This window comes from Lycorma delicatula, chromosome 13, assembly GCF_047948215.1.
Source record: "Lycorma delicatula isolate Av1 chromosome 13, ASM4794821v1, whole genome shotgun sequence".
Taxonomy (NCBI): domain Eukaryota; kingdom Metazoa; phylum Arthropoda; class Insecta; order Hemiptera; family Fulgoridae; genus Lycorma; species Lycorma delicatula.
This window is the reverse complement of record NC_134467.1, coordinates 46229448-46241843: the sequence shown is the minus strand read 5'-3', so window position 1 is coordinate 46241843 and position 12396 is coordinate 46229448. Positions and strand designations below refer to the sequence as shown.

Here is a 12396-nt window from a genome sequence, read left to right as displayed (position 1 = left end):
GAATAGATATTACCGTTGAAATCTGGAAATTTTTCGCTAAGAAAGCGTCTTCGGACGCCTGTTTGTTTGAATTTTTTTCCGTATGTCAAGTTGTTTAAATTATTTCAAATTTCCTCACGATTCACTCTGAGCTGCAGGTGTTTAAAACAAATGTATACACCGTTTGAACAATGTAGAAAAAATTTATTTTCCTATCTGCCAGGTTACATTTCAAGGCTACAGTCCGGTTTGAAAAATAAGTGTACTTTTTAGTCAAACGGTGGTTTAAGTAAATGTTCAAACTGATGACCTTCAGTATCGCTACAATTATGTTCTTCCGACATCATTTGAAATGATCATTTGAAAAGTTACCGCATTTATTATTCAACAGTTATCAGACCCGTTGTATTTCTGTATACCACTCCTGGGAGGATAATTTTTAAGATTATTTTCAAAGGGATGGAACTCCCCCTCTCAGCTACACCTTCTTTCTTTTTCCTGATTAGCCTCCGGTAACTACCGTTCAGATAATACTTCGGAGGATGATATGTATGATTGTACATTCTCAGTTCGACCGTTCCTGAGATGTGCGGTTAATTGAAAAACCCAACCGCCAAAGAACACCGGTATTCACGATCTGGTATTCGAATCCGTTTAAAAATACTGGCTTTACTAGGACTTGATCGCTGGAACTCTCGACTTCCAAATCGGCTGATTCGGGAAGATGCGTTCACCACTAGACCAACCCGGTGGGTTTTCTCAGCTTCACCTATCCCAACTCAAACATCTTTAACGGCAACGGTAACATTTAATTACATTAATTGATAACCCGAAAAAAATAATGAATTTTGGCGAAAAGAAAGTTAAAATCTGCCTACCCCTTCGCTCGGTAGGTGCGAAAAACAATTTGCGGTAGTACTTTTTTTTTAAATTTCAGTACGACAAAAATAACTATAAAATTATATGATGTTACTTCTTAAACCGTTTGAAATAATCATAATCTGTGGATTAAAACTGTTAAAATTATTTTTAAATTACAGACACCGAATTTCGCCCTTAAATGCTTTATACATTTCAAGGGTTAAAAAAATTATTTTTTTTTAAACGAGACGATAAAACTTGTGACACCTCATTGGAAGGCCCTTTAAATGATAAGTAATTTTGTACAAATAAAATAAAAATTGGTTTACTGCTATTGAAGTTATCGTTAAAAATGTGGGATTTTAGGTTATGTTGAGATACAGTGTTACTGACCTAAAGCATTAGGTCTAAAATCGTCCGTTTTTGTTAAAGATGTGAGTTTTAGGTTTTGCTACTACATTTCCCAAGATTTCAACCAAAGTTAATTCTTCTAAAACCTTTTGCCCTGCACGACGTTTCCTATTCATGACAGATCCCATTTATTGAAATTTTTTTCCAAGTTTTACGATGTAAGAGTGAAACATTTTATTTCGATGCCGTCAATTAAACGCCTGGGCAATTCTAGCGCATTTATTTTGTTCTCCGGATATAAAAATTAGTTCAGTCCTTTATTCCAGATTGTAAGTCATTTTAGCGAGACAAATTTACTAATGACAAAATGAAAGGCCAAACGGTAGAATAATAATAACACAAACCAAATGCCAATTTAAACTAAAGAACAACAATTTAAATAAAACGCGATTAAATAAATACTTTTAGCTACTAATTACATACAGTATGAAAGAAAATCTGCAAAAATTTACTGTAGAAACTAAGATCTCAATAATTCGGAGAAAATTATGACCTGTTATAACAAGAAAACACCAACAATGTCATCTTCAGCTTTTTAAAATTGTAAAGTGCAGTTGGCAACTTTTGAACTCAAAATATCCTCCCAAATCAGCCGATTTGGAAGTCGAGAGTTCCAGCTTTCAAGTCCTAGTAAAGTCAGTTATTTTTTACACAGATTTGAATACTAGATAGTGGATACCGGTATTCTTTGGTGGTTGGATTTCAATCAACCGCACGGTCGAACTGAGACTGTAAAAGATTACACTTCATTTACACTGAAGTATTATCTGAAAGGTAATTACCGGAGGCTAAACAGGAAAAAGAAACAAAGAACTCAAAATATCCACTTGTTAATTGAATTAAATTTAATTGTTTTGTAATAATGGAAATTTTACTTCATTAATGATGGTATTATTAGTCATTGGAATTTAAAAATTAATTATTTTTTCATTAAAAACTAATTAACTTGATTAACAAAACTCTTTCTGTATTTCTGTTGGTGTTAAACGTTTTAAAACGTACGTACTTTATAACAGCTCGAACTTAAATTTTATCCATTTAAAAAAAAATAAAAATTTGCTTTACTCGATCTCCGCAAACAACTAAGTAAATGCACATCTTGACCCCGAGGGGAAAAAAACACCCACCGTGTGACGGATCCGACCGTCACGTCACCCCCTCCGCACCTAGCCCTAAGGAGCTTTATCGGAGATCATCTTCATGGCCTCAAGACATATCTCTGTCGAGTGCTACCGATGCGAATGCCACAAGCGACATTCACATCGGTATACCGCGCCTAGCTCGTTACCTACAATCGTTAATAATATTCTCATGACCACCCGACTGAGCCGATGAAACCACTATCGTACCCGGTGTTTTGGGATGAGTTCAACACATATAGGCATCCAAATTAACTATAAAATAATAATTAAACTGAACGTATAAATAAAAACTAAACTATCCATAATACAAAACTAACTGAATAAACCAAAATAATGCCTCAAGAACACACAAAATAAACTCGAAAGTTTTGATGTTAAGTTCGTATATCATGTCGTCTAGCTGACTATTTTTTTGCCGTTCTGGTAGTCGCCCTGTTGCCTAAAACTTTCTTCAGCCACCAGTTTCGAACAAAAATCTTCAATCTCTTTTCTGTGTATTTCCAGTCCGAAACAGTCTGCTGTTCTACACCTAATTCATCACAGTTTTTTTTTTTTTACTGATTCCCCGTTATCTGTACGAAATAGCGCATTAAATTTTTCTTCCGTTGAAATCGTTTACTTGCCATTCCACTGAATTATATCATACTGAACCAAAAATTATCAGGATAACTATTGTAACAAACTACACATTACGATTACAACGTTCGATGAATACCGGTACTGTACTGCTTTTTTGAATAAATGTTTACTAAAATAGAATACGACAGACCTATACATCCGGTCATTAACATTACACCACCCTATTCTTAGAATGAACTATAAAGCGACGGCAGGATGTTTTTAAACAAACATTTTCGGCGCATGAGACGTTGTAACTGCTGTACAAAAATTTTGCACAACTGTGTTCTCAGGAAAAGTAAATGATTACGGTATCCAAAACCGAATACGTACGTACTTGTAACTACTACAGTACGTAAAAACTGTCGTAAACTAATCGCCAGATTAGCAGACCTACTACTGCGTTTATTTATTTAAAAATTTTTTATCTACTACATACTACTGTGTAACAGTACATATTTTATTTTCAAAGATTAAAATTGTCTTTCCCGATATAGGTCCGGATAATCCGGAAGTCCGGTTAAACAAGGTTGTACTGTATATCGTACAAGATTTTAATTATAATAAAAATAACAACATTTGTTTAATTACAGTTAAATTATAAAAACTAGAACTTACTAAAAACATTATAACGACCGCTAGAACTTTATATTGCATTAACAATAAGATAATACCAGAAACGTCTAAAGTTCACAAATTCAATTCCTGCAAATATTATTAGTTGTACTGTTTACAATAGATTTACTCTACACTTTATGAATGAGTAGAATACCATCATTTGTGACAGCATTGTCATATAGTGTGCGGATACGGTTGCCGTCATCGCAACCGCGTCGAACTCGGGCTTGCGAAACTACTCACTGTTATCGCTTGTTATCACGACTTCACAGAACTACCGACTCTCCGCGGGTCACGGGCCTGCAGATCAGTATCCGCCTTGTCCGTTTAATTGTGGAAGCGTAATAATTATCATCGTCCGTGCCCTTTCGTTTTCCCATAGATTATAATTAAGGTCCGGCAACCCTTCTGGTTTAACAACAGCGTTACGGACCTGCTAGCCTGAAAAAGGATCCCCTTTAGTTCCTTTTGGATTCTTCTTTTCATTATTATTTTCTCTCTCTTTCATCTTAATTGGAAGGAATTCACCACCTTAGTAAGTCATACTGGCCCTGTTATTATATTTTAAATTGTTTTAAAAAGACCACAAAAACAAAAGAAGAAAACTACATCGAGTAATAGCCAACCTGTATGATGAAAATTCAACCTCCATGGAAGGTCCTGAATTCAAATCCCAAATCCTGATTATTTCTTAACGTACTACAAAATATATTTTTCAGTACTATTATCGCTAAATGTAATTGGATCCAGTCCTTGTAGTTTCTTAAAAAATAAATTATTTTTACTATTTCTTACTCTACCGATTTATAACAGATAATTGCTATATAAAAGTAGAGTTTATTTTTAACGCAATTCTTTCTGTTCAAGATATATGTGTCAATTTCAATTAAAGGATCTTGTGAGTCGGTGCATAAACTAAAATTATTAAACTACCGTGAAACAAAAATGACTGGTCAATTTATGCAATTCATTTTTGCAATCTCAAAAACTTTTTTGATTGTTTTTTTAATTCCGTTTAAAAAGAAAAACTGAAAAATTCTTCAACTTTTTTTTAAAGTTTGGGAGCTGCATCAGTAAAGGGTTGTTAAGGTTACTTTAGTGTAGCGACTTTGTTGTTGAAAAAAATATGTTTTGAGCATTAAAAATTTGAAATTGCCAAAAAAAATGTTTGATTTTGGGGATTACCGTATTCAAGAAACATTTGGGTAAAATTGATTTTTAAGAAAATAATCCGTAAGTGGTGATAATAAATTTTAAAAAATAACTTTTAAAATTATTTTAAAAATACAAATATATAGCCGTATTTCAAAATAAACAAAATTATAATTTTTTAGGAAGAGGATGAAAATTTTTGGCTAATCCCATATTTTTTTTGTTCTAGAAGTACTAAAGAGTAAAGGATATCAAAAAAATTAAAGTTAAAACGTTAAAAAATCAAAAAAATAAAGCCACCGTTTGGGCGTAGCAGTCGATTCGATCCAAACACCAGCTAGGGATCAAAATCAGAGGAACTCTGAGTTACAAAATGGTAAAATAATCAGCCATTAAAAAAGACTTAAAAGATGAATTCATAGATTTTTCCAGTAGCTATGAATTCACAAAGATCACCGTAAGTTGTAGGTTGAATCATAACAGAGAAATAAGCTTTTTCGTATGTGTTATTGTTACTTCATCTGTCGTGCAACTTTAATTGAAACTCTTCATAACAGTTATCATGGACGTACTTCACAATATGGGCTTGAAAATTTTGAGCCTCTGCATCTGTTTCCATACATTAGAAAAGGTATGGATTTGAACAGGCAAACTCCATCACCCCAGATGTGGACACGTTCATGAGGAACCGTATTCCTGTCAGTCTAAGATTTCTACAACCATTTTTATCTCGTGTGAAATTTAATTACATGGTTTTAAACTAAAGCGAACAATATTAAAAATATTCATTAAAAAGTAATCATTTTACTTCATTTTATTTCTGTTACTATGGTAACTGGGGGAGAATAATCCCTGTAGAATAATAGTCTGTATGGAATATTTCTTTTCACTCCGCTAAGGGATGAATTTTGAAATCCTTTTTTAGTGAGTGCTTACATCGCTTTAGGAAGCTACATGTGAAATTTCAAGTTTCTAGGTCTAGCGGTATAACCCACCGGGTTGGTCTATTGGTGAACGTGTCTTCCCAAATCAGCTGATTTGGAAGTCGAGAGTTCCAGCGTTCAAGTCCTAGTAAAGCCAGTTATTTTTACACGGATTTGAATACTAGATCGTATATACCAGTGTTTTTTGGTGGTTGGGTTCCAATTAACCACACATCTCAGGAATGGTCGAACTGAGAATGTACAACACTACATTTCATTTACACTCATACATATCATCCACATTCATCCTCTGAAGAATTATCTAAACGGTAGTTACCGGAGGCTAAACAGGAAAAAGAAAGAAAAGGTCTAGCGGTATGGACTGTGTGTTGATAAATTCAGTCATTGAGAACAGTTATTTATGGATATAGTATTTCCTATCGTTATGTGAAATAGATTTGACGTAATATTTATACAAATGTTTTTTTTCATCTCATAAGTTATACTACTTCTCTTGAAACCTCACTCTTTTTCTATTTAACCTCTCGAACCACCGTAAGGTATTACTTAAGTGGATGAATGAGGATGATATGTGTGAATGTAAATGAAGTGTAGTCTTGTACAGTTTCAGATCGACCATTCCTGAGATGTGTGGTTAATTGAAACCTAACCACCAAAAAACACCGGTATCCACAATCTAGTATTTAAATACATATAAAATTATCTACTGAAACCTACCTTTGTTCAATATATTTCATGTACTTTTTTGGATTTAGTTACATTAATAAGAAAAGTTTTAAAATCTATTATATGTTTCTAAATTGTACAACCATTACTTAAATTTTTTCTTTTTAATATTATTGTTTTAATAATGTTTGTCATTTAAGACGTATTACGCATTTTAACATTTTTTATAATTTTTTTTTTTTCAGAAGTAACATTCAAAGGAATGGAAAGTTTAAAATAAGGATAAAATTCCAGTATCTGTAGCAAATATCATCACTGAAGTCAAATAACAAAATTTCATTGACAGAATTATTAGCCAATACCTTTCAATGCCATTAAAGATTAATATTCATTTGATCTGTTGAGAGAATAAATAGTAATCCTGTGTATGTTGTTAATAATTTTGAAACTATTGCTCACTTATTCTTCTTACACATATGATTATATTTTAAATTGCCCATCACTTGTAACAGCTTATAAATTTTCTGGTTATAATTTTCATTTCTTGACATAGGTTTGAAGTGGTTTTTTATATATATATATATAATTGTGATTAAAAAAAAAATGTGTGTGTGTGTGGTTTGTTTGAGGTGTAATAATAAATAAATTATAAAAAAAAAAAAAATTGTATATAATTTTCCAATATTTTGGATTTCTTCCTTTCATTGTATAAATAATTGTTTTCCATTGTAACATAAAATTGCTTCATATATCACATGAGAGAAAGTTGGTGCATAATTGTATAGATAATAAAATAAAACTGCCCTAATGTTATGTAGATAGTATTTCCCTGTCTGGAAATATGTAGATAAACCAAAGAAAAACCTTGATGAAAATGTTACATTGTACCAGTTGGTGGGCTTAAGATTGAATTGAGCTGGTTCGGACTGCAGTTATATGCAGGTATTACTAGTACCACAATTGGTTGCATATATTACTGTTCACATCTATTGTTGTCAGTTGTAAATTTTTCGTACTTCAGTGCTAGTTTTGTCCTTTGCAGTTGTGTTTATCTAAAATGCTTTATTTGATCGAGGAAAGGGTTGCTACATCGGATACTTATGAGCATTTTGGATTGTTTTTAGAAATGTGTCAAAATATTCCCAGAACAATGTTCAAATGCCAGTTTCCCAGTAAAGAGTAGCGTACACAATTTGATTAAAAAATCACATACAACGGAGTTGAATTTAAATGCAAAACAAATTAGGCATTTTCATTAGAATTCCAGAGACCATAGCCAATGCTTAAAGAAAAATTTCAGCCGATTTCAAAAAATTTATATGTAAGTTATCGCAGTAAATTGGTCTAAAATTCACATCTTGCTGTTAGATTCTTCATGATTTAAATTTGAAACTGTATCGTGTACAATTATGCATCAACTTAAGAAAACAAACAAACGAAAAGATTATTGCAACCTGCTTCTCAAAAACATTTTCAGTTGATGGATAGATTTGACACAATACTTCATGTCAAACAAGGCATGGTTTCATTTATCTGGGCATGTTAATTCACACAATACCAGCAATTCGATGACAGAAAATCCTCACCAGTTGTTTGAGTGCCCACTTTAAGAAAATCAGTGTATGGTTTGTAGTTTCTGGCAATCATATAGTGAGGAGAACCTTTCTTTTATCTACTTATCAATACAGAAGTGTACTGTATAATTTTTTAAAAGTTCTACAGTCTGTTAAAAGGTAGTGAAAAGAGTACACCTTCTTCCAACAAGAAGGAGCAAAGTATCACAGAACACATCAAACGATTCACTTGCTTTAATTAAAAAGAATGAACTGTTAGCGGACGATGGGTTCAAGTACCCATAAGATTTGTGTAGTTATAATTTTTTCCTTTGGGGCTATTTAACGGATAGTGTATTAATTCTATATGAACACAATCAGAAAAATCACCACTGTTTTATCCATTGTCTTACTTCTTGGTTACTATTTCCAAGATCTTTTCACTGTTACATGACAAATTAAAAACGAACATCAGGAAACTTTCCGAAAGTATATAATCATCAATTGTTATAAATTATATAAATAGGAAATAAATAGTAGCTATTAAAAATTATATAAATATTTGAAGATAGGTAGTATTAATATTTTATGACAAAAAAAAATTAATTATGAGAAAATATATGTAAATTGAGTACCTTAACCTGAATAGTTGCAGGTAACCTAACCTAAGTAATAAGTTACAACTTTAAACAGTATACTATTTCTTAAAAATAACAAAGCATACTAGAAAAATTTAAGAATAAAGTGGTTTCCTATTGCCTTCTTCAAAGGGCTTCTCAAGCCCTTCAAATTTTGCACAGTTATACTAAGTTTTGTTTATCTAAGGACTTGTTACCTAGTTAACTTACTATTCTCAGACTCTGTCTGGTGCTTCTTGTATCTCAGTTGCTTTATATATGATATAGCTATAAGAAAGTCTGGTTACACAGGGAATAAATTAATATACCCTTTATGTTTTGAAACAATGTTCAACGCACTAGATAATAAGAGAAAATAGTTTATGTGATTAGAATGCATTGGTAGAAATTTATGATTTCACCACATAAGCTTGAAGCTTGTGGATGGGAAATGGAAATCTGTAGGGTATGAAAAATGTCATGCCTGGATCAGGATTCAAGCCAGGGACCTCCAGATGACAGGCCGTAATGCTACCACTCTGCCACGGAAATCAGCATTAGTTATGGTTGTTTTAATAGGTTGCGTAGATAGTACCTTATTGGTACTTGTATCAGATCATCGTGAATGCAAGTGTGAGTTACCAGAGGGCATTATTTTTCTCTTTTAATGTACTCTCACTTGGGAAAATTTCTTTTGTATCTTGTCACACCTGTTTGTAGGCAATTTAGAGCATGCCTGGTGACATACAGTTGCTCAGTTTTTCTTATAATGTCATGTAAGGTTGTGGAACTATGTGTCTCTAATCTTCATGCATCGAGAGAGACAAGAAGCGGTTCTGGAAAATGAAGAAAATTCATTCTCGATTTCAGGTAGGTGTGTTGCTCTTAATGACCAAAGAGAGGATAATGAGGATCTGAAGTTCGTCTCTTGCTTGCCTTCTGTCGCTACATCTCTTCGTATATTTGGTGGGGCAAATCCAATGAGAGGGTAGGTCTTCCCAGTAGATACAGATTTAAGGTATCCAGAAATGATACAACTTAAATATATACATCCATTTTTTTTTTGTAGGCTGAGTTTTTTCACGCTGGTGCTGTGCATTGTGTGGCTGAGAGAACCATGGTTGAGGTTCGGAGGATGCCAACTAGGCATCCTGTTACGTGCCTGTCAGTTTCTTGATGGTGTTGCATCTAGCACAGACTTGAAATAACAGGAAAACGAAGACTTGAAAGTAAGAGGAAATGAATTCCATTAATAAAAATCATAATAGTAACATTTTTTTGAAATATATAATATAAACAAATATAATTTGCCTTAGCATGTAGAAAAATAATAATTTACATTTACAACAAAAAAAAAACAAGTATGTAATCTGAGTTGCAGTAAATGTTGATGAGTAGACTAAAGTATACAGTTATAAGGTAAATTACTTGACTATATAAAAAAAAAGTACCGACTGTGCTGTCAACATTCATCAACCCAGAAAAAAATAATTTAGGAAATTATGAGATTATAATCTAACTTAGAATTTTTGCATTACTTTTAAGAAAAGATTTACAAAAAATCTTATAAATGATTTTATATGTTCATTGATTATACTGACTAACTTGCATGCATACTATTATGCATATTAAGTAAGAATATAATGTTACGCATACATCTAAAGTCCTGTATATGTGTACATATAAAGCTCTATATTTTATATACGGCTTTGTTCAATACTATAAATCTTGCTTAATATCCAATTCAGAGTAAAATAATTAGTTACACAAGTTTGAAAATATTTAAACTGATCATTATCTTAAAATAGAAAAAAAATTCTACTAGAGCTATCGTATAATAAATAACTATTTAAATCATTAATAACTTACTTTCTTAATAAAAGAAAGATGCTTAAAAAATGAAAGAAAAATACTTGTAGATGATCTTTTAAAACTATAAACCGGATTTACCCACAGGTAAAAAAAAATACACATCCAAGACAACATTTATCAATATGCTACCATACAAAATTAGAAATACACCGAATTTTGGCAAAAATTATGTACTAAATAAACATAACAGATTAAATAAGCTATTTCATTATACATTAGATGTTTCCCAGCCACTTTTAAGATAATTGACATTACCATTAGTAATCCATTGAGCAATGAATTGTACTGTAGTTCCCAACACCACAAGTCTCCCCTGAAAAATCTGATTATTATAGTTCTTAAAGTTTTTCACAGAATAAATTTATTTTTTTAAAATAAATTGAAAACTTAATTGTACATCCTACAAGTACTTTTCTTTTAAATTTTAATATACTTATTCTCGTCAACTAATTTACAATTACATTTGAACATCAGCGCCTGTGAAAGACCTGTATAGTTCAATTAATATACAATAGAAGCAGTGTTGTAACCTCTTAGGCTTTTATTCCGTAATTTTTGTTTAAAAACAATTTCTTAATTTTGGAAATATGTAAGATTATTAATCTGAGCTTAACGAATGAATTTATACATCTTTTTCAATTTATTAATATATAATCTTTTAGAATCAATTCATCATTTTTATGTTTTTGTAAAAATTATATTTACCGAATTAAAAATATATTGGAAAAATGAATGAATCATTAGTTTTCGTTTTTTCCTGTAAAACTATTTATTGAAATTCATTATAAATAAAGTAAAATTTTACCCAAAAACTGAGTTAATAAGATTTTTCTTGACCGATAAATATCTTTTAAGAAATAACATAATGTTGGCCATTCTACGGTGACTGGCACACAGCCATCTCATATTCGTGACGTCACTTGCTAGCGATAACGAAATGGCTGCATGTTGTATGGAAACTTGTCTTTCTAAAATCATTTTAAATTCAATCAAATTGAATGCTAATTGACTTACTTATAAATAAAGTATTATTTTAATAAATAAAATCTTCCAATATATATTTATTAGCTGTAGTTTTACTATAACATTTAACGTACATTAAAGTATTACGGGCCGTGTACTCGTCCGTTTGACTGTGATGAGATTCGGCGTCCAGGTTCATCGCTCGGCTCTACCCTGCGTATTTGTTTTTACATTAGACTGTTATTATTGTGGGTGAGTACGTTACGTTAATTGTTTTAATAATTTTATTTAATTTACTTAATATTGTTTACTTTTATAAGACATAATTGCTTTAATTAGTTACTAAATAACTGATTTTATTGCATGATATAAAAGAATTGTAAAGAACAAATATGGCGGATGCAATACATTCGTAGTTTTGGTCTGCGTGGACAGTGATATTTTTGTAGATATATTTTTTTAAATTGTATTATTTTTCCTAGATTTTAATATGACTTGAGTTTTAATTTATTATTTTTTCGATTATTTAATTGTAATTAATGTAGTGAGATGGACCAAACGTAAATTTATTTTCTAGCCTAACACTATAAATTTAGTGCGAAGTGTTGTATTGAGTAAAAGTTTTATTTATTTTATTCGGTTAATTATAAACTTCGTTTACATTAAATGTTTGGTGTTTCTACCGGTGTATTGAGAATTTTTCGTTTCGCTTTCGCGTTCTTTAAGTCTCAGTATTATTAGTTGTCAAGTTCGTGTATTCATTATTTATTTTGTTAAGCCCTGTTAGAAATATATAAATCATTACTTAAAGCATAATACATTTATAAAGCAATAACTTGTAAAGAATTTATAATTTTTTTACATTTTTATCTTTTGCAACTTATGTAATGTCATTTACATTTACATGATTTTATGGTGAAATGATTTTACCTTACCAGAGTAAAAAAAAATTATAACATTTTAATTAATTCATTCTTATTTTATTGTAAGAATAATTCAT

The 12396-nt window shown here is 31.2% G+C and overlaps 1 protein-coding gene across 9 annotated transcripts in view; it reads left to right on the top strand.

Moving 5' to 3' along the window:
- The first annotated feature begins 11365 nt into the window (after positions 1-11365).
- The window catches only part of Cdk12 (Cyclin-dependent kinase 12), a 137225-nt gene continuing 136194 nt past the window's right edge, over positions 11366-12396 (top strand). For all 9 annotated transcript variants that reach the window (XR_012758766.1, XM_075381780.1, XM_075381779.1 and 6 more), the window contains exon 1: positions 11366-11648. The gene's annotated coding sequence lies outside the window, so the exon portion shown is untranslated. The remainder of the gene's footprint in view (positions 11649-12396) is intronic.